At 43.0% G+C, this 26,110-nt stretch overlaps 1 pseudogene; it reads right to left on the reverse strand.

The window, feature by feature from the left end:
- Positions 1 to 3,900: 3,900 nt before the first annotated feature.
- On the reverse strand, positions 3,901 to 25,478 carry LOC144527441 (uncharacterized; annotated as a pseudogene).
- Positions 25,479 to 26,110: the final 632 nt, after the last annotated feature.

Here is a 26,110-nt window from a genome sequence, read left to right on the forward strand (position 1 = left end):
TAAGTACAACCCTTTTGAACCACGCACCTGGTGCACGGACCCTTTTTTCCACCGTTAAACTAGCAAAAGTGGATTCGTACACGCCCTAAACGCACCTGCGCCAGGCGCTTCATACTGTGCGATTGGATCGTTAAAATAGGGCCCTTTTAGTGCATGTTCGGCCTTTTCAAACATAGATGTACTTCAGAATGTACACGTCAGACGCTTCCGGTGCGTTTGGACCTTCAGAATGCTGAACAATGTGTGTAAGTGCCTTTAGAACAGCATGGTCACCAAGCTAAAACGTTGTTCTTTCTTTGGGCTCCGAACGCTCAACATTCCACACAAGGAAGCCCATTGTCACAAGGAGGTGCTAGAGATGGATTGGACCCATGAAGCAAACAGGATGACATCACATCCCCCTCCACTGGACGCCAGAAGGAAGACGAAAGAGGAGAAGACATAAGGAATGCTGGCGTCCAACAGCTGAGAGGGAAGTGAACGCCCGAAGCAGACCTGGTACATCACAAAGTTGGCCCGTAACAGAAAATATGCGCCTAGTCTATTTTCTGATAGAGCGGCGGTGGGTTGCATAGAGCAGATAGAGCAAGTGCTCCTGTCACTTTGGACACATGCTCAAATCAAATAAAGGCATAAAGGACGAGACAGAATGCATCAGCCATTATGTGGACTTGTTTCAGCATGGTTTCCCCTGGTCTACAGGTGAATCACAGCTACGTGCTCTCAAGTCTGTGTCAGCAGGGGAGACGATACAGATGGGCAACACGACGGAGGAAGAATGAGAGGAAACAAGTTGTGGTTATAAATAGTTCAAACAGCATGACAACAGCGCTTCAAATGAGTGCACAGAGCCACCAGAGGAGCAGTGGGACGTTGCTGCGCTGCTCCTGCTTTTGGAACATATGTCACTTACCTAATGCCTGTTTAACTAAAGTGCTCACAAGCTGAACAGGAGGAATCAATGATCAAGCAGCCACAAGAACACCTAACATGGCCTAACTCTGTGTTCACACAGTTTTGTTACACATCTTTGTCACGATAACAAATTTAGCTGGACGATAAATTGTCCCAGAAATAATTGTGATAAATGACCACACACAACCAAAACAATCAATAAAATGGATATAAACAAAAAGCAACAAAACATTAGGCTCAGACATAAAGAGTGCCAGTTAGGACCTTTGTAAGCAAAAAGGTAACAACAGGCCATATGCAAAAAGCTTTTTAAAAATAATTTCTCCAGCATAAAGCTTTGTTCAAATAAAGCGAAAGTGAATCACAGTCTATCTAGACAGACAGAGAGAGACAGAGACAGAGACAGAGAGAGAAAGAGAGACAGAGAGAGAGAGAGAGAGAGAGAGAGAGACAGAGAGAGACAGCGAGAGAGAGACAGAGAGAGAGAGAGAGACAGAGACAGAGAGAGAGAGAGAGAGACAGCGAGAGAGAGAGAGAGAGAGTGAGAGACAGAGAGACGGCCCATCTGTTGTAGTTTTTTTTTTTATCATGTTTTAGGTGCATATGCATGTTTGTTGTGTCGCCGTGTTTAGTTGCTACTGTTTTACAACAAATGTGACATACCGGCTCGCTCAGGTTAAGTGGTTCACCACGGTCATTCGGTTTGAATCCAAAGTGCTCCCACACTGCAGCTGTTGCGTTTGGGTTTGAAACCAATTCCATCTTCTTTTTTTTATTCCTCCAACTCTCAACTAGCGTTTTCTCCTCACGCGGCTCTTTTGCTGCACTCTGTGGTAGGCTACGCCAGGAGTCCCGCCTCCCCACACAGAGACCACGCGGCTGACTAGTGACTAGAGAGTTCACTCCTCGTTACGCTAAGGAACCGAGAGTGGTCAGAGAGAGAGAGAGAGAGAGAGAGAGAGAGAGAGAGAGAGAGAGACGAGGAAAACAAATAAGCATGCAAATAGAAATTATCACGGCCGGAAATTAATTAATTAATTGAAATTATCAACCTCATTTTTATTTATCATGAGATTGATTGATTTATTGACTATCGCGACAGGCCTAGAAGCAAGTGCATTCTGGGAGTTGTTGTCTTTCATTCACATGAGCCAAAAATAAATTTTCTGGCTTTTTTTGGTCTAGAAGGCACCAACTTCAAAAATTCACATTTCTACTACATAAATGACCCAGTTTAATACATATTCATCTTTCCAGCAGTGAAATATCCCTTTAACCACGGGTTCCGCTTCTTTAAGTAGTCTTGTTGGGATGGGGTCTAATAGACAGGTAGATGGCTTTGCTGAAGAGACCTTTAGCATTAATTGTTGAAGGTCTATAGGATAAAAGCAGTCTAAGTATATGTCAGGTCCTGTCGTTCTTTCTAGCAGTCCTGCGTTTAAAGGTCAACCGTTAGGGGTTGAGGGCAAAAGGTGATGAATTTTATCTCTAATTTTTTATAATTTTATCATTTAAGAAGCTCATGAAGTCCTCACTACTCAGAGCTACATACAGACTCTGTACTACATTTAACAATTATGTATTAAACACTAAAAATTACATTTAAATAATAATATTTAATTTATAAATTATATCTATCTATATCTATATAACTATCTGCCACATGGCGAGTAAATGTTTGTACCAAAATAGTTCTGTTTTTCAGTCTTCATTTTGGTGAAGGTACAGCTACTTTCTTCTGCTCCTCTGCTATCTGCAGGTCGGAGCTTTGCGGGGGGCAGGCCGACACACACACACACACACACACACACACACACACACACACACACACAAACACTGGCGCACACACCAGATGCCAGCCACCACGTCACTTCTGTTTACTGATAGCTAGCATTTAACTCAGGTTAATTAGCTAGTAAGTGGCGATTTTTAGCAGCCAGCCTTCCAAAGAAAGCACAATGAAATTAAATGTTAACCGATTGACCGACAAGCAGGAGTCTCAGTTCACCGTCCGGGAGGCTCCGACACGGTTTCCGCACTCCGTGTCGGCGGACAGCTGTAGGCTTGTACCGGTGTTGATGTAGTGCATTGTCGGACACATGCAGCCACTTTACTGAAACCACTTGCGGGACTGACACAAGTCCATATGTATGTCCGAGCCTGTCTCCAGCTCCTCCACCTGCACGTCGTCAGCTGTGTGGTTTGGAATGAAAGGGAGAAAACAAGACGCAGAGTAACATGGCGGATATCGCTCATATCATTTATTTTTTTTGACGACGACGTAGTTAAGGCGGCAGGCGTGTGTTGTTAAGGCGGCCGCCTGAACTGCAAAGTGCTGCAGGAAACCCTGCGTTGTCAATGTCCACATGGATATTAAATTCACCTACAATAAGTACTTTGTCTGATTTAAGGACTACACATGATAAAAACTCTGAGAATTCAGATAAAAATTCAGAATATGGATCTGGAGCTCGGTAAACAACAACAAATATAATTGGCTGTAATGTTTTCCATGTTGGATGATGAAGATTAAGAACAAGGCTTTCAAATGAGTTATAATTTAGTTTAGGTTTAGGATTAATTAACAGCTTGAATCAAAGATGGCTGCAACTCCCCCTCAGCCAGAGCCTCGTGGAATTTGAGTATTATTATGACTGGGAGGAGTGGATTCATTTAGACTAACATATTCTCCATGGCACAGCCATGATTCAGTAAGACAGAATAGATCAATTTGATTATCTGATATCATTGTTACTAGTACTGCTTTAGAAGACAGAGATCTAATATTTAATAGTCCACATCTAATTTTCCTATTCTGTTCTAATTCCAATTAGGTTCTTAAGTATAGCGCCTCTTTTTTTTTTTACCTTTGATTTAACTGATCTGAGTCGGGGGACAGACACCGTGGTTATGGGATTATGAGTGGGCGACGGCTCCAACGGAAGCACAAAAAAGCGTGTAGCACTGTACCTCTGATTACTGATTTCATGGTTTATGACCGATAATAGACTCCGTCAGATTTCTTGATATGAGAGCGGCTCTGTCCAAAGTGGGATGAATGCCGTCTCTCCTAATCAGACCAGGCTTTCCCCAGAACACCCTCCAGTTATCTAGTTATGCCACATCATTAGCTGGGCACCACCCTGACAACCAGCGGTTGAAGGATGACATGCGGCTGTACATTTCATCGCTGATCAGATTTGGCAGGGGTCCAGAGAAAACTACTGAGTCCGACATTGTCTTTGCATATGCACAAAGTGACTTAACATTCATTTTAGTGATCTCCGAGTTGCGTAATCGGGTATCATTACCACCTACATGAAGTATGATCTTACTGTATTTACGGTTATTTTTAGCCAACAGCTTTAGATAGGATTCTACATCGCACGCTCTGGCCCCATGGACACACACGACTGCAGCCGCTGGAGCCACCAACTTCACGTTATGCAGTATAGAGCTCCCAATAACCAGAGTTAGCTTCTCAGGGGGTGTGTCACTGAGTGGGGAGAAACTGTTAGAAAGGCGAAGATGTTGGTGGTTAGCCATAGGCTCCAGTTTAGAGCGACCGCCACTATGTCCGCTCCCCGGTTTAGAGCTAGCGCTACGTTTCCTTCGGGCAGTCACCCACTCGCCCGGCTGCTCGGGGCATGCCGGGGGACTGCTCACAGAAGCTACAGTATGTTGGCCCGCACCAGCTACGGAGCGCTGGCTAGCTACGGAAGCATATGATTTTGATTCCATGGTGCGGAGCCGTGCCTCAAACTCACTAAGCCTTGCCTCCAGAGCAGTGAATATACTACATTTATTACATATATCTTATCACTAAAGGAGGCAGAGGAATAGCTAAACATCTGACACACAGAGCAAGAGAGAGCAGGAGACAGAGAGGAATTAGACAATGGCTGCCCCAGCCCACTCTCTCAGTATTTCAGTACAGCCCCCTTAACAAAGCATCTCTGTAAATGATAGTGTGGTCTAAACCTACTCCATATGTAAAGTGCCCTGAGATACCTTCAGTTAGGATTGAATTGATTTTTTATTTAAAAAATAACCCAACTTAAACAGCCAACAAAATATCAACAAATATCCTAGTTATTTTAAGAACATGCTGCTGAAGCATGTTCCACTGCATCTAACCACATTTAATATACAGTAGATTAATTAGCAGGAACGATAAATGAGGCCCATTATAACACACACATGCACTTCCAGCCCACATACACACCCACATAACACCCCCATACACCCCCACACAACACACCCATACACGCCCACATAACACACCCATACACCCCCACATAACACACCCATACACCCCCACATAACACACCCTAACACCCCCACATAACACACCCATACACGCCCACATAACACACCCATACACACCCACATAACACACCCTTACACGCCCACATAACACACCCATACACCCCCACATAACACACCCTTACACCCCCACATAACACACCCATACACGCCCATCTAACACACCCATACACACCCACATAACACACCCTTACACGCCCACATAACACACCCTTACACTCCCACATAACACACCCACATAACACATACACACCCACATAACACATACACGCCCACATAACACACACATGCCCACATAACACATACAGGCCCACATAACACACATACTCGCCCACATAACACGTACACAGTAAGTGTTGCACAGGCTGCTGGTCAGCTGCTGGCACTGTGAAGTGAACAGGGCTTTGGCTTACCTTCAGAGCCCCAGATTCTGTGTGTGTGTGTGTGTGTGTGTGTGTGTGTGTGTGTGTGTGTGTGTGTGTGTGTGTGTGGAGTGTGCCAACACTGCAGTGTTTGCGGAGATGGAGGCAGGGAGGGATCAGTGAGGCGAGGGAAGCATTGCTCGCTCATGCAGAAGGCATTACATCTTTCTGTCTTTTCTCTAAAGTCTCTATTTCTTTATCTTATCTTTATCTCCTTTCATGTCTGTTTTCTTTTCTTATTCCTGCACTCTCCCCCTCTCCTCTCTGTGCAGTGGATGTGGTATGGCAGAGTGATGAATAATAGAGCCCAGTGGGCCTGGGCCTGTCACACATTACACACCCCTCAACCTCCAAAAATACTTTTTCCAATTATGAACAATTGTTGCACCCACTAGAATGTGTTGAAAGGTATTGTGAGTATGAGGAAAGTTTTTAGCGACCACTGTTGATGGAGAATGTCTTGAGCAGATTTCTACACTGCAGCACCCCCACTCACTCGCTTAAAGCAATAGTGGTCATGCTTTATTTTACAGTACATTAATATGACATAATAAGAGATACTTTGTATCAAATTACAACAATAGAAATAATGTGGTCTTAACTAGACAGTAAATGAACAGTTATACCATGGACACATACACCTAAATGATGCTCTAATTAATACATTACAAAGATGTAATAAGCCTGTAATAAGACCAAAACTAAAAAAGTGGTCTATATTAGACAGAAAACAGAGACACCATACACCTAAATTACACTGTAATTAGAGACCAAATATCGGGCATAGCCCTGTGTCATGTGTAGCTTGTTAGAAGAGAACTAGCGTTAAGTAATTTAAGTAAGTCACGTAGTAAGTCAACTACGTCGAGTCCCCTCTGGTCGCTACTTCACAGTCCCTCATAGCCTGGATGCTCTGCAGAGTCCCGTGGTGTTTCTAGGTGGTGCATGGTCTTATTAATAGGCTTATATGTATATATACTAAATGCATGCTGCATCGATGCTCTACTTCCATTCTGAAGACATCAGAACATTTAATGCATGTCACTATCACAGTAACATAGTTATGAAAGCTGCTAGGACATTATATCTTTTTTCCCCCAGTTACATTCTTATGAATGGGTAATGTGTGGTATATTAGACCAGAACCGTACTGCAATCTAAAGTAAGATCCATTGTTTTTTCACATTGTTAAAACTTATTCCACTTTCTTAGACGGTAAATTGTAACAAGTTACAAGAAAACCGTACTGTAATCTAAAGTAGGCTCCATGGTTATTTCCCTCTGTTAGATCTTGTTGGATCTTATTAGACTTTCTTAAAAGGTAATTAGTGACGCATTACAACGAAAATGGCTAATTGATGCACAGATTTTCATATATTAGTACACAGGTAAAATAAACACACGTGGTATTTAATAAATGTATTTATTTATTGACTGATATGTTGCAGTTAGTGTGCAGTTAGTTTGTGTCTGGTCTTTTACAGACTGCAGAGTGTTTTTAGTAGGAGTGGAACGGTACATGTATTCGGATTGAACCGAAGTGGGCGTCACAGTTCAGGGCATGAATTTACACTAGGGTGACCAGAAGTCCCCGGTTTCGGTGACCTGTCCCCGGCTGGAGCTGTCCCCGGAAATGACCCCGGTTTTCACTGTGACTGACCCGAAATTGGAATGAAATAGTCGTGCACCCTACACGCACAGGCTCAAGACAGTCAGAGCAAGCCTCAGAGCTCAGAGATGTTCTAGAATGGCCATATTACGATGCTAAAATGACTGTTTATTTACATGGAGTCTGGTGGGTTTACTTTTTATGTTTTTAAAAAATAGGATCTTATTCTTTAACAGAAAGGTCGACCTCCTTAGAAATCCTTTCCATAATGTTGTCAGACACTTAGAATATTAATCTGAGTCTGTCAGTGGAAAAACGAGCACTTTTATGAACGTAAATACAAGCTGTACAATTGACGTCCTATTAACCTACATTGTAGCTTGTTTCGCCGTTTCCGACTGCAGCGATCTCGTTTAATACTGGACCAATGTCAAAGGAAAATATTTCCTCAATAGTTTTAATTGTATCTGATACTCAATGAGCTCAATATCTCCCAAACTCTTCACTCAACACATGCATCGGTACAACGAGCGGTTCCTGAGTAATCCGGTTTTGAAATTGCAACAAAATTTCTACATGATCTACAAAATTATAATATATTCTCATGTAAACTATTTATGTCAGCACAGATATTTTTTGTAAATTGCTTAGCCAGTGTATTCCACCATAATGGTTATTATATTGCTAGATTCCAGACAATTCCACTTACTTATATATATCCCATTTACAAATATAAATATATATTTCTACTGGTATGCTTCCTAGTGACATTAATGCAAAAATATGAAGAAAAAAACTATTCCACCTGTGTGTGCATGGTTAAAATTCTGAAGTGCAAAATAGCTCAGGCTACAGCACAAATATTTCCATCCATAGATACATGAATAATCAAGTCTAACCTCTGAATTTCTTTTCAAAGTGCATCAGATTGATGCATTTAAACATTAAAATACACAACATTTTCTTACAGGGGAGCATGCCCATGAACCCCCCCTAGGGGGGCTTGTACCCCCCTGGGGCAGTGTCCCCGTTTTAAGTTTACAAAGATAAAAAATTACCTGTTTTGTATTTACGCTTCTGAGCTGAAAATGTCCCCGGATTTTGTCTCAGAAATCTGGTCACCTTAATTTACAGAGAATACACGGTACAAAAATAAAAATAAAACTTGCGTGCAAATGAATGAATGTAATGCAGAACTAATGTAATGCTACTAACTACTGTTAGATACGTGGGTTCTTTAGGGACACCTAATCTGTAGCCCCGCCTTAGCTCTGAAGCAGTGAGTCAGATAGCAGCACTAAGGACTAGTTATGGCGAGTTAAAGGACCCGCCGGCTTCTTCAAGATTTTTCTTTAAGAGTTTCCCAGTCAGTTCCAGTAGCACAGGCGAGAGAATGGTGGATAAGACGAGGACTGTGTGTCGGCGTTGTTCAGCAGTTGTTGGGTATGTGAGTGGAAATACATCTAACATGCTAACGCATATCCAACGCCATCACCCAGAGAACAAGACACAAACTGTATCCAAGAACACTTAAATCAGTGTAAATGACGTTCTATCAGACACAGACTGCTGTTGTAGATTAGTGTTACGTTTCCGGCGTCGCGGCTCCGAACCATAACTTTAGTTGGGCAGACGCCTTGTTTCTTCAGGCTATGTTAGTTTTAGCCAGGCAGGGAGCAGCGTTCTGCGGTGACAAATGGCTGGGAGACGTTGTGATAACGTTGCATTAATCAGGTGATTTAGTTCGTCTTTGCAGAGAACAGAGATGCTCTATTACCAGTTTTATAGCTGATTGTCTTATTTTGTTCCAGTTAAGTTAAGTTCCAGATGGAGTCTGGAGATGATGTGGGGTACTGTTTACTGTTGACATCTTACTTTACACACTTCAGGCTGTTGCAGCTAGCTCAGGGGACAGACTGGCTGACACTAGGTGGTACAGCCTGAGACAGCTAGCTCAGGGGACAGACTGGACTGGAGACTGTCCCCCATCAATGTAACTGATGGGGGACAAAAGTTCTCCTTCTGTGCAAAAATGTATTCAAAACTTTATGAAGATAATACAAGGCTTCATAAGTCTGTGAGCCAAATGCAGTGGTTATCTTTTTAGAATAACATTCCCCCTTTATGTATCAAGATACCCACTTGTCTGATTTAGACTGTTGAAGCCTCAAATTAGCTTCAGATAAGCTGTGGAATGTGTTTCTTGTGAGGACTATGGGTGGTTCCCCCATCACATTGAAAGCTCATTACAAAGGGATTTTTAACAGCCAGTTTGAACTGAAGGAATGATTACAGCCAGAACCAAACAGCCAATACAGCAAGTGTCAATGTTCATATGGGCACCTGACTAATTTGTGTTTCAAACTTCCAAACCTACCCTTTCAGATGAAGACTTTGTACAGTGTCATCAGTAAGTTATTTTGTATTGATTGATTGATAGATTAGACTAGGCAGTGCCTTCAAATGTAACACTGATCACATCAGCCTTTATCTTGTGTCCAGAGGCTGAGTAGACACATGTTGCAGTAGTCCGACAGGCCAGAATGAAGCAAACATCCTCGCCCTGTCCCACACATTCAAAACATCCATCACTTGTGTATATGTAGGAACATTAGCAGCTGACACCACGGCTCATTATTTTACATTCTTGGCATACACAGCCAACATCCATGTGTATGCTCAGACCACTGTTTGAACCAACAGGCCTAATGGATGGGATGGAAAGCTAACTAACTAGGTGGTTAGAAGTAGCTTTCATCCCTAATTACACAGGAGAGAACTCCCTCTGCCATATTGTTTGCTATAATAAGACTGTAAATCAAATGTTCTATACCAAAATCTAAATAAGAAAATGAAAAAATAAATAGTTGCAGTTTTTATCATTTGTATATAGTCAGGTATCATCCCGTTAAGCCCCAATATTTCAGCTTGTTCTCATTCGTACATATAGCTGTGAAAAGTGCAGCACTGTAATCCGTATATGTATTCCACGTATTTATTAGTTTAGCTGAGAAAAAGTGACCGTTTAGACACTAAAACAACTAGTTAAGATTAGAAAAAGATGGTGGTTTGGATTAAAACTCTCCCTGGGAACGAACACCCTTTTCCTGGGTGAAAGTCAAATGTTTACTCCTGAACTTCTTCCCGAACATGAACTCTGCTCCCCGGCTTGAAAGCTCTGTGTTTATGGAGCCAAACCCCCCCTCCCCCACGAGGTTCTTCATGCTCTTATACAGCAACAGTCAATGGGCTGCTGTATAAGGCAGCTGATGCCACCGACAGCTCATGCTGCTCTGTAGCCGTCGTAGTCTTTATCGACAATGTTTCATTTCCAGGATTTACCCTGCAGTGATCTGAGGTCCTCAGAAATCCAATGGAGGTTAGAACGCCAACACAAAGAAAGAGGAAGGTGTGGGACATCTGGCCGAAAATGAGGGACATCGGCGGAATTTCCGGCGGCAACAGAGCAATCCCGTAAATGAAACGTCGTCGATATAGACTAGTGTGTGTGTGTGACAGGAGCCTTTTGATGGATGACCTTGTGTTAAGATGGCGGCTGCAGGCCTCGGTCTTCAGCAGGCTAATTCTAAGCCTCAGTGATGGGCAGCGTGCACACAGCCAGGGGACAGCATGTGCACTGCCATGAGCACACTGACAACTGCATGCCACAGACAGTTTGTTGTGTTGGAGATTCCAGCAGTCCTCTCCTGGTTTTACAGCAGTGCTTGCTGGGGACTGTAGTGGTTGGGATGAAATATGCTGAACCGCAGTGTGAATTCACTGTCACCTTATTCAAAAAGACAACTGCAGCAGAGTTTGACGTTTATATGGAGAGTGATGGTTCTGGTAGTTACTGTATTTCTGCAGGAATTGAAACAGTCTGATGCTCTCCACCATCCCAATCTGTGATGCTAGCATGTGTTTCTCTGAGGCCATGAGCATCAACTGTATGTTCTTCCAATCATTTACAACACTAGTCCACAGACGGGAGAGTCATTCTGGGGACTTCACGCTTGGATTCAATTCTGTTACAAAAACTGATTGGACAGAATTCTCTGGCTTCTGGCCCATGGCCTGAGACGTGTTGTCACAGGTAGATGCTGAATATTATATATGCAGCCTTCTTTTTAATCATGTGCAGTGTGCAGACAACAGCTCAAGCACACACACACACACACACACACACACACACACACACACACACACACACACACACACACACACACACACTCTTGTTACAACTTTATTTTGAGTGAAGTTTTTCTTCGCCTCTCTGGTCATCCCTACCTCCCAGACTGCATTGCAGCATCAAGCTTAAAAAATGTGCAAGAGAGAGGCTCAATGTGAATGAGTGAGAGAAAGACAGAGAGAAACATAAGCAGTTTTAAAATAGATTACTGAATACTTCTACCTTTTGATTGATCTTTGCCAGAGGGGAAAGATGAATCATCAGCGGTCAGGGTATGGCTGATCAAATGTACTGATGGGGGTTCACGGCAATAAAGCAGGGTCAGCGGGCCAACTGAGGAATGCTGAGACTTGCAAACAGAGCGATTCATGGCTCTATAACTCAGCCCCATGCCAGATAGGAGGAGGAGGAGGGGAAGGATTGCCACATTAAGGGGGGGGAAGAGAGGGAAGGTGAAAAACGAAGCCTCCAGCAGCATGAGGCGTCCTGCAGTACATGAGGAAAGGTTACTGACACACTCTGCTGGAGCATTGCACAGTATCATACACGAGCAAGAAGCAGAGGCAATGGATGTCTTTTAAAGGACAATTCCGAAAATGAACCTAGGGGTTAAGAACACGTGGGTACCGAGTCGACCGTTCTCTGGGATGTGTTTTCATGCTAATCGAATGGGACCAGTTTTACCGCTAATTAGCTTATAACGCTAGTCGTCGGGCCATGGGTAAAGTAAAAAGAAATCGCTATTTCTATACCACTAACAAGACTCAAAATATCACCAAACTTCAACGGTAACATAATGAGGGTCCCTACATGTAAACCGAAGCATTGAGAACTTTGTAAGTGTACAGACAGTTTATTAAAAAGATAGTTTATAAAGTAAGGTAACCAGATTTCTGAGACAAAATCCGGGGACATTTTCAGCTGAGAAGCGTAAATACCTCCAAAACAGGTCATTTTTTATCTTTGTAAAACTTAAAACAGGGACACTGCCTCAGGGGGGTCACTACACCTAGAGCTGCACTGGGGCACAAGCCTGCTCCCCTGTAAGAAAATGTTGTCTATTTTAATGTTTAAATGCATTAATCTGGTGCACTTTGTTACTAAATTCACAGGTTAGACTTGATTATTCTTATTTTTGGATGGAAATAAATGTATTTGTGCTGTAGAATGCACTTCAGAATTATAAACATGCACACACAGGTGGAATAGTTTTTTCTTCATATTTTTGCATTAATGTCACTAGGAAGCATACCAGTAGAAAAATATATTTATATTTGTAAATGGGATATATATAAGTAAGTGGGATTGTCTGGAATCTAGCAATATAATAACCATTATGGTGGGATACACTGGCTAAGGAATTTACAAAAATGTCTGTGCTGACATAAATAGTGATAAATAATGAGAATACATTATAATTTTGGCCCTTTGGCTCAGTCTCTGTCAGAGGGAGAGCAGGAGTCCAGTTGTGAAGAAGTTGGTAATTTCATGGCTCAGATTAACACTTTTGCATGCACTGTATCCATGTCACATTCTCATTAGGGGCTGAGCCCCCCTAAAGGTCTGATCCTAGAATCTCCCCTGCTGCTACTTCATACTTGTAGTCCACTACACCTCAGAGGGAAATGTTGTAATGTTTACTGCACTACATTTATCTGACAGCTTTTGCTTTATTGCTTCATGCTGGGCTTGTTTCTGCAACAGCTCATTGAGTATCAGATAAAATTATCGCCTCAGTCGGCAACGGCGAAACAAGCTACAATGTAAGTTAATAGGACGTCAATTGTCCAGCTTTTTTTACGTTCATAAAAGTGCTCGTTTTGCCAATGACAGACTCAGATTAATATTCTAAGTGTCTGACAACATTATGGAAAGGATTTCTAAGGAGGTCGACCTTTCTGTTAAAGAGTAAGATCCTTTTTTAAAACATAAAAAGTCCGCGAAATTACCAGACTCCATGTAAATAAACAGTCATTTTAGCATCGTAATATGGCCATTCTAGAACATCTCTGAGCTCTGAGGCTTGCTCTGACTGTCTTGAGCCTGTGCGTGTAGGGTGCACGACTATTTCATTCCAATTTTGGGTCTGTCAGTCATAGTGAAAAACGGGGACTGTCCCTGGAAACCGGGGACGTCTGGTCACCCTATTATAAAGACAGTACCGATACATGTGGGCGCCATCTTTGGAAAACAGTCTCGACCAATCGAACGACAAACGCCGTGCTTGAGCTATGTTTCTGGTTACTGGTTGCACGGCGTAACCAGTTGTTACTCGTCGTTCGACTGGTCAAGACTGTTTTCCCAAGATGGCGCCCGCCTGTATGGAGTTGGGATCTCACTCTCTCATGCTTTTGTCTCTGTCCTCCTCTAACGAGAGGGAGGAAGGAAGAGGAAGAGAGGAAAATATCATCCTTTCGAGCCATTTGGTATTTATTAAATTTTAGCTCAGAGAGGCTGGGTCCTCGCTGCCACATCATTAAGGTGCTTTGAGATGAGAGTCTCTTCATGTTTGTTCCCCTTCATGTCAAACTGCTCATCAACACAGCACCCACTGCGCCATTGTCACATGGCTCCCTGAGCACCGGAGTGTTCACGCGATATGAACATTACTCACGCTGATAGAGCCATGCCTCCCTCCCCCTCTCCAGGTGGACTACCTTCACATGGAGCTCCAGTCTGGGGTACTAACAACATGACTTTAAGATATTTACAACATGCAGTTTGCTCTTACAAGTTGTTAGGTGTAGGTGCCTACAGATGGTCAGCGGTAAAACAGGGAGGTAGGCATGCGCACATATACGTCATCGCTCCTGGCTACCACCTGATCTCATTGGTTTGGTTTCGATAGGTCAGCAGCAGTGAGGTTACAGTTGAAATAATTTTAACTTTGAGCGCTGTCCCCTAGCTGTCTCCTACCTGTCCCCTACCTGTCTCCTTCCTGTCCCCTAGCTGTCTCCTACCGGCTCCCTTCCTGTCCCCTAGCTGTCTCCTACCTGTCCCCTATATGTCTCCTACCTGTCCCCTAGCTGTCTCCTACTGGTTCCCTTCCTGTCCCCTAGCTGTCTCCTAGCTGTCCCCTACCTGTCTTCTACCTGTCCCCTAGCTGTCTCCTACCTGTCCCCTAGCTGTCTCCTACCGGTTCCCTTCCTGTCTCCTACCTGTGCACTACATGTCTCCTACCTGTCCCCTAGCTGTCTCCTACCGGTTCCCTTCCTGTCCCCTAGCTGTCTCCTACCTGTGCCCTAGCTGTCTCCTACCTGTCCCCTAGCTGTCTCCTACTTGTCCCCTAGCTGTCCCCTAGCTGTCTCCTACATGTCCCCTAGCTGTCTCCTACCTGTCCTCTAGCTGTTTCCTACCTGTCCCCTACCTGTCTCCTACCTGTCCCCTAGCTGTCTCCTACCTGTCCCCTAGCTTCAAACAAACACATTCAATAAATAAAAAGAAGACAAAGATAATGTAATAAGAGGAGTTAGTGCCAAATCTGTGTGGCCCCATCGCTCCCACGGAATGGAAGGCTTCCTGGTTTCTCCAAATGTCTAGGCAAGTAGTGTCTTCAAAGCAACACACATGGTTATTCTCTGGGGCCCATATGATCTCTATGTTTGCCAGATGAAGTGCCTACTGCTTGATTCCCAGTTCTGCTTTTCTTTTTGCCTATTTTCTTTAATTATCAAGGCTGACATTTTTTTTCATTTATTTCATTTGTCTATTTTGCCTTTTCGTAGGCGTCTTTTTTTTATGTTTGTTCTGTTTTTGAATGTGGGTTGTGATGTTTGTACGTTTCTTTACAGCTAAACAGCGAGCTATACGGTGTATAAAGCCCGTAAAGCAGAGGGGAGCTGCACATTCAGCTGGTAGTTCTCTGGATGTTCATCACCTTCTCATTTGATACATTGTTATTCTTTTTGGAAGAAACAACTCGCACATCCAACAATTCTTCTGTGCAGGAAGATAACATCAACTTGGAAAAAATCTTAATTTTGACTTCATGATTTTAATTTTACTCAGGGCTCGCCAGTAACAGTTGCCCTTGGCAACCAGCTTGAGTAATTTGGCAACCGTTTCGTGTTCTCTGGTTGCCCCCCTTTGGCAAACTCCTGTTCTATATCTGTGTTTTTATAAAATATAAAAACAAATCAAAACTTACAAAACTGGAAAATCTTATTTCAAAAGAAGTCAATATTTTATTTGGTTGTCTCCGTAAAGTTTAAACACTATGTTGTGCGCAACACAAACAACATTATTTCCTGGATGGAATAGCAACGCATATTTCGGTGCCTCATTACGGTGCCACCTAAATGTCTGTGTTACGGTCCTCTATGTGACAGTCTCACTACGTTGTGTATATGGAGCTGCATCTGAACATGGGAAAACCAGACTGAATCAGGATAGGCATGTCGACATCTCAGACAGAGACATAAACAGCCCACAGCAGTTATCAGGAGTTCTGCTGTTTATTAAACTTGTTAAACTGTGATTGTATAGTGGAATGGTTATTTTTAACAAAAGTGTAGCAATACATGTTTTACAATGCTTTGTATATTTCAAAGTAAAATGTAAAATAAAATCCTCAGCTTCTAAGGCATTTCTGCTGTATAAAAATACAGTATATGAAATAGTACAGTGTCTTCGACACCTGATTATAGCTCCTACAGTAACATTATACATGTTTCACATAATAAAAGTCAACATCAAATTCAGTTACCTGCACACACCTGCACATCAGTGATGGCCTGCACTTTCTCAGGGTCGGCGTAAACTCCGTCTTCACACATGATGTGGCCCAGAAATTTCACAGACCTCAGAAAATTACATTTCTTTGGTGAGAGCTTCAAATTGTGAGTCTTCAACCTGGAAAACACCATCTCCAGCCGGTCAAGTGCAAGCTGCTTTGTTGCAAAGACCAAAAGATCGTCAAGATAACACAACAAACAAAAATCAACATCATCATCCACATAAATGTAGCGGGACTGTTTGTGAGGGCATGCGGTTTTATTCGTCGAGTCTGAATGGTGATGAGAATGCTGTATACTTTTTGTCTTCCTCATGTAGTGGCACATTGTAAAAGCCGGATATCAGGTCCATAGCGGATAAGAAAGCATTTCCACCTGGTGTGGGAGAGGATGAGCATCTTTTATTGTCCTGTGTTGAGCCATCTGAAATCATTACAGATCCTGGGGTCGCCATTTTTATTCCACACAAGTACTAAAGATGATGCATATTCACTGTTTTCTGACTCTGTTTCTGTTCACTGACTTTCTTATTATGCCACTCTACTCCATGTCATTCAGGGTTGTCCGCAGATTCTCATAGTGACTTAAGGTAGACGAAACAGCATGTCATCAACCAGACGGATCCTGTGAACAAAATTGCTAGACCACAATCCATCTTGTTCCTCGAGAATATAGACTCATGTGCTGCGATGATGTGGAGGAGTTTGTTCTTCCACTCAAGAGACACTTCACATGCACTTAGGTCTAAATCGTTCAATCCCAGATCCCTCAGAATGTTGGTCAACTCCTCTTCTGACTTTAGAGGTTGCTCCGGGATGTGACAGGACTGGCACTTGACTGGACGTCACACTGGACACTTTCAACCTCTGGGAAGTCCTCTATTCCAATGCACGGGGATACATCAGCAATTTTGCATTCCTTCTCAGTGTCACAGGGCGATTAGTGGGGTTAACTAGTTTAACTGGAACTAAGCCATCACTAAATAGTGGTGTGATGACTCGGCTGACCAAGATCTGTTTAGGCCTGGAGTTAGACAGAGTGGGCTCTACGACTACAGTACTACTACCCACAGACACCATGGCCCTGCTAGGGAGTTTACCCCAAACTAGATATTCACTCTGTGGCTGCAATGTTACACTGCCTGTAAGTTTGGCTGTACCCACTTTGTCTGGCACAATATCACCTTTCCATCTCTCTGTGTTAGAGAGCAAGGACAAAAACTGAAAGGATTCATCCATCCCATCTCTGCTTGGCATGGTCATCAACTTCCAGTAGCTGACGGTGGCCCTCAGTAAAGCCAACAGTGATTTGATGGCATTGCTGCCAAGAATCAGTTCTTCTGTCTGGCCTGGCACAACCAAAACAGGGATCATCATTTTATATCCATAAACGGAGACTGTGACATCATATATCCCTTTGGGGGTAACTCTGTGACCTCCACATCCAATAATGACAACATTAGCTGCTGAAGTCTTTATCAAGTTAGGATTGGCTTTCAACAGGTTAGCTTCAGCTGCTTTGCTTATGGTGCATGCCATAGAGTCGCTGTCAATCAGTGCTTTAAGCGTTAGGCCATTTTCGACAGACACAGGGGTATAGAACAGACTGTCAGTCATGGGGACATGCTGTAAGCATTGAAAAATAACAGTCTTGTCAAAAGGGGCAACACTTGTATGTACCTCATATACAGACTCATAATTCTCAGTATCACAAATGGGAGGCTAACTGATTAGATCTGCACTGCCCTTCCTCTCGCGCAGATCCGTTAGTTTCCCTGATTAGACGGAGGTAAAGTAGCCCGTGACACCGGACAGTTGCGTCGGGAATGGCCAGGTGACTGGCACTGAAAACACAGGCGATGCTCAGTGCAGTGGACTAGGGCAGAGTGAGCTCCATCATTACAGATAGTACAGGGTAAGGTGTCTAAGCCATCAAATCTTGGGAGTCTGGCATTGCGTCTACCTGAGTTAGCTGTCGTACGCATGAATTGTGCATCAAAACTTTCTCCAGCATGTCAATTAGCCTGGTCTGTAGATCTACACTGCTGTGATCCAGAGTGATGAATGGCAAGCGACAGAAGCTGCATTAACATCAACTTTGCAAACATTTGCCTTATCAGTCCTACCACAACATGTCAAGCCAGCAGGTTTAAAGCTGGACTATGATTTATGGGCATTTAACACAGCTTGCACTTCATGGGCCGACCACTTGTCAATAGGCTTGGATCGAAAGGTCAGGGCCAAATCTTTACTGGGACAATGGCAGATGAACATGTGGGCAATCTCTGTTCCTGGGTTGTCAAACGATTTGCCTTGCTCCCTCAGACATTCAGAGGCTACATCTGCTGCTTTGTTTAGCCTCAACCAGTAATTGTAAGGCTCTTCATTCTCATTAGGCAAAGTGGTGTAAAAGTCCAAGAGAGGAACTAGTGAGTACTGACTGCAACTGAAATGCTTACGAAGCAGATAAATAGCACAGTAAATAGCACTGGGGCTGGTTTGGATGTCAGACTCACTGTTCCAAATCCAAAATTTGACTACGTCTTTTGCTCTTCCCTGCAGGTGAACAAGTATTTCCTCAACATGTTCGGCAGTATTCATGTTTCCCTTCTTAACAAAGGCCCTCATCAGGTCTTCCCACTCCTCAATGTCAACCGAGTCAGATCCATCCCCTCTGATAGAATGAGGCTCTTTGACGTTTCTGTGCATGACCAAATGAGGGATATATCCAGTGTTGGAAGGTCGATTCAGAGTGTTACTGCCATTATGCAGGTTGCTGTGTGTCTGATCCCAGGCTAAGTGGGTTAAGACGAGGTATAATACTGTCGGCTATCTGTTCTCCAACCATTTGAGCAATTGAGCCTACTTGATCTAATAAGTCAGGGGCAACATGTTAAGTGTGTGGTGTTGAACTAGTGACTGGTTGCCTATGTGGGTTACGCATATCAGTAATGTCAGGGGGATCAGTCGAAAAGTCAACACTAGTCACTCCTAATGCAACGCTACTGCCAACAAGAGGACTACCTCTAAGAAAGGTAGCAGGTATCTGCAGTACACCCTTCCCCCTACCGACAGAAGCTGGAGTACGAGCTGGCGAATCAAGTGTAGTTTCGTTCATTATGACTACAGTCTAAAACAAAAAGAGCAGAAAAAAACAGATCAACTAACTAACTAAGAGAAAATAAAAAATAAAAAAATCAGCAGAGCTAGAATCCTTTCCAACGTGTAAAGGATATTGCTGAGAGATGTCCACTTCAGGAGTCCACAGTCTACGATGTCCAAACGAAGCCACAGCTACAGCAGTCCATCAATGGCAGGCAGACGTCCACTCACTCAATGGCATTGTCACGGCACCTCTATGTGACAGTCTCACTACAGTGTGTATATGGAGCAGCATCTGCACATGGGAAAACCAGACTGAATCAGGATAGGCATGTCGACATCGCAGACAGAGACATAAACAGCCTACACAACGCACAGTAAGTCAGACGGAGGAATAGCATTAGATGCAACGCAAAATAAGCTACATTTAGCATTCAGCTCTGAGCCCAAAATTAGCGACTCACTCGACGCCAAACAAACGGCATTCATCTCTAAACTACATCACAACAAAAATACAGTAAAATAAAACATTGTGTGGTGGGCTTTAAAGCATTTTGGCTAATATAGTCTCTGCAGCGTTTAACATGCGACTAACCACAGCAGTTATCAGGAGTTCTGCTGAAGATTACCCATAATTCGTTAGCGCCGCTGTTACCATTTATGCAGGAATTTAACAGAACCTATGTACAACCCGTTACCAAGGGGGTAAGTTTCTCCTCACAACGCGTACCGCGTACCATAACGCGTGTCCAGCCACACTGGGCTACACGCCCAGTGTGGCTGGACAGATTGGATAAAATGGCCGACAAAATAAAAATTGCTGCGCTATGCTGCTATACATGAAGCTTACGAGTGCGGTGTGTTCCAGCTCTGCAGAGGATGTGAGCCTGGTTTGCATTGAGCAGCAAGAGAGAGGTGTGTGGGGCGGGGTGCTGCTGAGCAGTGCCAGATGAGTTGATTCTACTCTCCCTTCACATGCACTAGTGTGCTGGAACCTCAGCAGAGACAGACTCCACGATGACTGATGGATTTACCATTGAACTGTGCATGTTTGCAGAGCATGTACCCCGCATGCAGTCTTCACATTCTCAACTCCCCCCCCCTTTGCTTTTCCCCCCTCCCTGCTGCAGAGTGAGTGACTCAGAGCGTCCTGAGTAATAGTCTGTTCCATTTGTACTTGGAAGACGGATTTTCCGAGGTCAAAGTCAGAAACAGTCGGAAGCAGTACCCCAAGCTTAAAATCCAGCATGGCTGCTTCATGCATCAACAGTTGTGAAAGCTGTAGTAACATACAGTTAGTAGCACTTCTGTCTTATTTGGGTCTCACTAAATCAGTTGTACACACAGCACTGTCGAACTTTTATCTGTGCACATGTTGCTGCGCTGATTGTATGCACAAAAACAGAGTAATGTGTTGTTATTAACTTAGGGTGACCAGACATCCCGGTTTGACCGGGACAGTCCCGATTTTGAATTCTGTGTCCCGAGTCCCGACAAAAGCCTGTCGGGACGCTAAAATGTCCCGGTTTACACCATGAGCGGCGTGAGCCGATTTTGCCTGGGCTTCAGCCCCAAATAGTAGCGCAGAATGTAACTTTGTCCAGTTTATTTTTCAGAGGCGAATAGAACGGGTAGCTACGTGCGGGGTCCGACCATGCTGTATTTGTTGCTATCACCTAGCAACTGTATTTACGTGAGGAAAGCTGTGAAAGGTGAAGTTTTTGGAGGAATAATAGCCAAATGTTAATATATTGATGCCATTAACACAAAGTTTAGGAGCGCAATACTAATGATTTAGTTTGAAGTTCCTGTGACGTGACGTTTCAAGTCTACGGGTCAGACTCAAACACACAGAGCTCTGAAGCAGACCTGTGCGTCGCTAGTGTCCACTCAACAAAATGCAGGGCAGCTTCAGGTTTATAGCTGAGCGGTTTATATACCGCTCAGCTGTCGACCTGCTGCAGGAGATGTGTCCCGTTTGTGCTCCGTGTATTTCTGCAGCAGTAGTTTCGGTTTTCCACCTCCGATGTATAGCAGCGTACAGCCACTTCCCTAGCTAAACTACTTGTCTCATTCAGAGACCCAAACGGGGCTCTGTGCCTGTCAGGAGGTCTGAGCTCTACCATATCAGCAGAGCAATCACGTAATGCACAGCAGTGCAGGTATAGATTATTTTCTGAAATATAGTGACTTTATTCTTGTAATAGCCTATTATAACTTTATTTTTCTCAAAAAAACTTTACTTTTCTCAAAATATATCACGACTCCTCTAAATTACAGAGAACACAGATATATTGTATTTTGTATATGTGCACAAAGTTTTGGATATGAGCAGAAATCTTGCTCAAACACATCTGAAATATTACAGTCCAGGGGTTTATTAATAAATTAAATACAAATTCATGTATCATTGAGGTGAATGATTGTCATATGCATATTTAAGGAGGTCACTTCCCAAACAAAAGACGCAAAACAGGAGGGAGGAGTAAAAGATGTTAGGCTACATGTGTGCTGACTCAGATATAATTAGAAAAGTCGATCCTAAGGAGAATATATAGTTGAAAGCAATACAGAATGCCTGAGAGCCTTACTGCAATATGTTTCTCTTTACATAAAGATATTTGCAGCATACATTGATTCAGAAAAAGGTAGTAATATGTGCATACAAATTCACCTGAATGCAGGAAATTAAGTTTTTAATGCTCAACATTTTCAATAAATCATTTGAATTATTTTGGTGTTATTGGAATAAATAACACTTCAAAAAATCTTTTTTAGAAAAAGTCTCAACATAAATCTCGGAAAAAGGCTGTTGCTGCAGTTTTGTTAATTTTACAGGAAAAAACACTGTTATTATTAGATGAGGAGCCTACGATCAAAAATAATGAAGTCACTGTCTGTGTCTATGTCTGACCTGGGCTGGCACATGTTCACGTTAAAACCTAGCTAGCTAACCCCCACAATAAAAGATCTGACTTATAAATGCAACGCATTCAACTCGGGTGTGACGTCATTCCCAGCTCTGGCTTCCGAGTTCTGAGGTAAATGGAACGCACTATTATAGTGTGATGCAAGTGGAGGATGTCTGAAACAAAAAGAGCTTTCTAACCTTATTCCTTATGGAGCTTTTGGGCATACAGTTTTTAAGAATAGTTTAGAAAGAAACACCCATTCATCAAGGCTCATTATGTCAGCCTGTCATGTCATGGAAGACCCCCTGCTGCCGCTGTGTGACCCCTAACCCAGGGCCAGTTGTTGGGTTGCGTGACACACTGTGACTCAGTGTGCTGCACCGATGGCCAAACAGCAGTGCTGATGATTGCAGTGATGACGGTGATGGCAGTGTGGCGCTGACATGTCATGGCTGTCCTCATTAAAAGCTCACAGCTGGCTCTGCTGCCACATCCCATCATTACTGCAGATCGATGAAATACAATCCGAGGTCACAGAACACTAAACACATTGATAGAGGTTCTGTTTGGTCCTGGATTCAAAAAAGCTCTGAATGGGGGATGTTTATTCTACAAATGTCTGATTTTGTTGAGTAATGTGATTCATGTAGACTTGATGGGTGACTGTAAATTGTTGTAGTTCACCTAGTTTTTTGGGCCACAGAGACAGTGCTTGGGTTCATAATGATAACAGACTATTACAGTGAAGAAAGTACTAAAAGTCCACTGCCAATCCTTGAGCTCAGTGTGTTATAATCGTGCCATAATATAGTTATCAACTAAATCCCCGCACCCAACCTTGTAGATCGTGTTGGTGGCTATGAGAGCGCCTGACTCCTACTAACCCTAACCCTTGGACAGGAGAACTGGCTGCTGTTTGGTAACTCCCGGAGTGCAAGCCAGTCTCACTGCAGTTTGTGAACTAGTCGAAATTTGTATCTTTTGTGTCTCCACCACGTTTGTTTTACATTCTACATTAATCAACATTTATTCATGAGATCTTATCATGGTTCTTATTTCTTTATTTTAATGTAATTGTGTCCGTGACCAGGGAAGATTTATCGCTTTGTTATTGATATTTTTAGGACTTTAATCAACATTTATTCACGACATCTTATCATGTTTTTTATTTCTTTGTTTTAATGTTATCAGGTCTATCTTATTACCTGAAATATTACAGTATGCTGTAAAACAAGACTCTACAAGCGGACCACATTCAGCTTATATCCCACAATGCAATGTGGTCATTCATATCAGAGAATTGGACAGCAATCAGGCAGCTCTGTAATGTCAATATCGCTTCAATTTACATAGTTAACGAGTGATTTTGTCATCAACAACTGCTGGACTAGTTGGACCCATAAATAGTGAAGTATGAAGTAGAAGAAAATACTCAATTAAAAGTAGGCTACCTTACAATTGTATTTAAGTACAGTATAGTATCTTTCCACCGCTGCTAAAAATGTAATGCTAATATTTATGTGTAGCAATTGTTAATCGTTAATCCTGCGTTAATTCCCGACATGTTTATCTGTCAGTTGCTAGGACACACCGCTGTCCGCACTGACGTACCGTTATGTTGGGACACAGATGTTGTCAGTACCATTCCCTGTTGGGACACAGATGTTGTCAGTACTATTCCCTGTTGGGACACAGATGTTGTCAGTAGCATTCCCTGTTGGGACACAGATGTTGTCAGTACTATTCCCTGTTGGGACACAGATGTTATCAGTACTATTCCCTGTTGGGACACAGATGTTGTCCATACTGTTCCCTGTTGGGACACAGATGTTGTCAGTACCATTCCCTGTTGGGACACAGATGTTGTCAGTACCATTCCCTGTTGGGACACAGATGTTGTCCGTACCATTCCCTGTTGGGACACAGATGTTGTCCGTACCATTCCCTGTTGGGACACAGATGTTGTCCGTACCGTTCCCTGTTGGGACACAGATGTTGTCCGTACCATTCCCTGTTGGGACACAGATGTTGTCCGTACCATTCCCTGTTGGGACACAGATGTTGTCCGTACTGTTACCTGTTGGGACACAGATGTTGTCCGTACCGTTCCCTGTTGGGACACAGATGTTGTCCGTACCGTCTCTGGTTCTGGCTCTGACCACGGGAAAAGCGATGGGACAGAACCTCGCTTTAACGTAATAGCGTAATATCTCCTGAAAATAAAACAAATGTAAAATCCGTCCCTGCAGTCATCTCAGCCATTGAATTCCAGCAACAGGACAGCATCTGGAATTGGTGGGGGTGCACTAGTACTCATAGTAGTAGTGGAAATACTACTACAATGTTATACTCAAGTAAAAGTAGGGGGGGGACAATATCAATATGTTACAATCCTTGTGGAACAATATCAGCAACATGAGCCCTTATGTTAACTACGCCGAGTTAACCATAACCCATAAGGGTTATATTTGCGTTGCGGGTGGCAGTAGCTCAGTCTGTAGGGTGTTGCGTTGGGAACGGGAGGGTCCCAGGTTCAAGTCTCCATAGACACCCAAAGTGCAGTGGTGGACTGATAGCTGAAACGGTGCCAGTTCACCTCCTGGACACTGCCAAGGTTCTCTTAAGCAAGGCACCAAACCCCCGACTGCTCAGGGTGCCTGTCCATCAACAGCTGCAGCCCCCTTACTCTGACATCTCTCCATTAGTGCAGTGCTTCTCAGTCTTTTTTCAATAATGTACCCCCTATCAAATCTTTTCTCAGCCAAGTACCCCCTGACCGGCCCCAAACATTTCAGATAGAAATAAAGCCCATGACTACGATATAGTGATGTGCCATCAGTATGAGATTTATTAAACATTGTAAATGAAAAACATTTGCAAAAAAACAAACAATGTAATAACCGATCATGCAGTTCAAGTACCCCTTGACTGGCCCCGAACATGTTTGATAAAAAAAAACAACTATATAAATAAAAATATATATATATATATTTCACAAAAAAAGGGGGAATTTAAATGATTATATATATATATATATATATATATATATATATATATATATATATATATATATATATAGTGATGTGTATAACATTTTAGCTCAAAAACACTTGTAATAATAAACAACAAACTAAGTTGCACTTATAATTTAGTGTGAAACATGTGCTTGTGCTTCACTGAGGATCTTGGTCATCCTCGGTGGCAGGGAGGACACAGCAGTGATTCTTTCCAGGCCCAGTCTGTTTCTCTGCTTTGTTTTGATCAGAGTCATTGCAGAAAATGAAGCCTCACACAAATATGTGGATCCAAAGGGCAGTAGCTGCTGCAAAGCTTTTTCTCCCCTTTCAGGGTACTCCTTTCTTACACATTTCATCCGTAGGCCATAGTCAGATGACACATCCAAGAGTTTTTCCTGGTGACAGAGAGGGAGCTTGTTCCTGCTTTCTTTTGACAAAAGAAATGGGTTTCTCACCCAATTGAGCTGTGCAGATTTCTCCTCCATGTCAGGAAAGTATGAATCACAATCAGGTTAGCCAAATGTTCCTCTATGATGGGCTTGACTGGTGCTCTCTTGGAGAGGAAAGAAGAAATTATTCACAACATTAAAAATGTCCTCTCCTGTAAATTTTCATAAATGTCGTCGATATCCACATATCTCACAAAAGCAATGAGCTTTGTCTCTGGAGGCCAGTTTCATCGAGCTGTTAGCTAGTTTCTCCCCAATGCCTGGGGAGGGTTGCCGTTTGTTGCCGTGAATCCCATCAAAACATACCCCTCCTGATATTGACGGTATTATGTTGGCTTCATTTTAGCTTTCTTTTTTTCAGTAAAGCACCTGGCTTCCTGCACGGCGTGATTCATCATAAATCAAAGTCTTCTCTGATTTAGGTAGTTTACAATCAC

Source organism: Sander vitreus, chromosome 13 (genome assembly GCF_031162955.1).
Source record: "Sander vitreus isolate 19-12246 chromosome 13, sanVit1, whole genome shotgun sequence".
Taxonomy (NCBI): domain Eukaryota; kingdom Metazoa; phylum Chordata; class Actinopteri; order Perciformes; family Percidae; genus Sander; species Sander vitreus.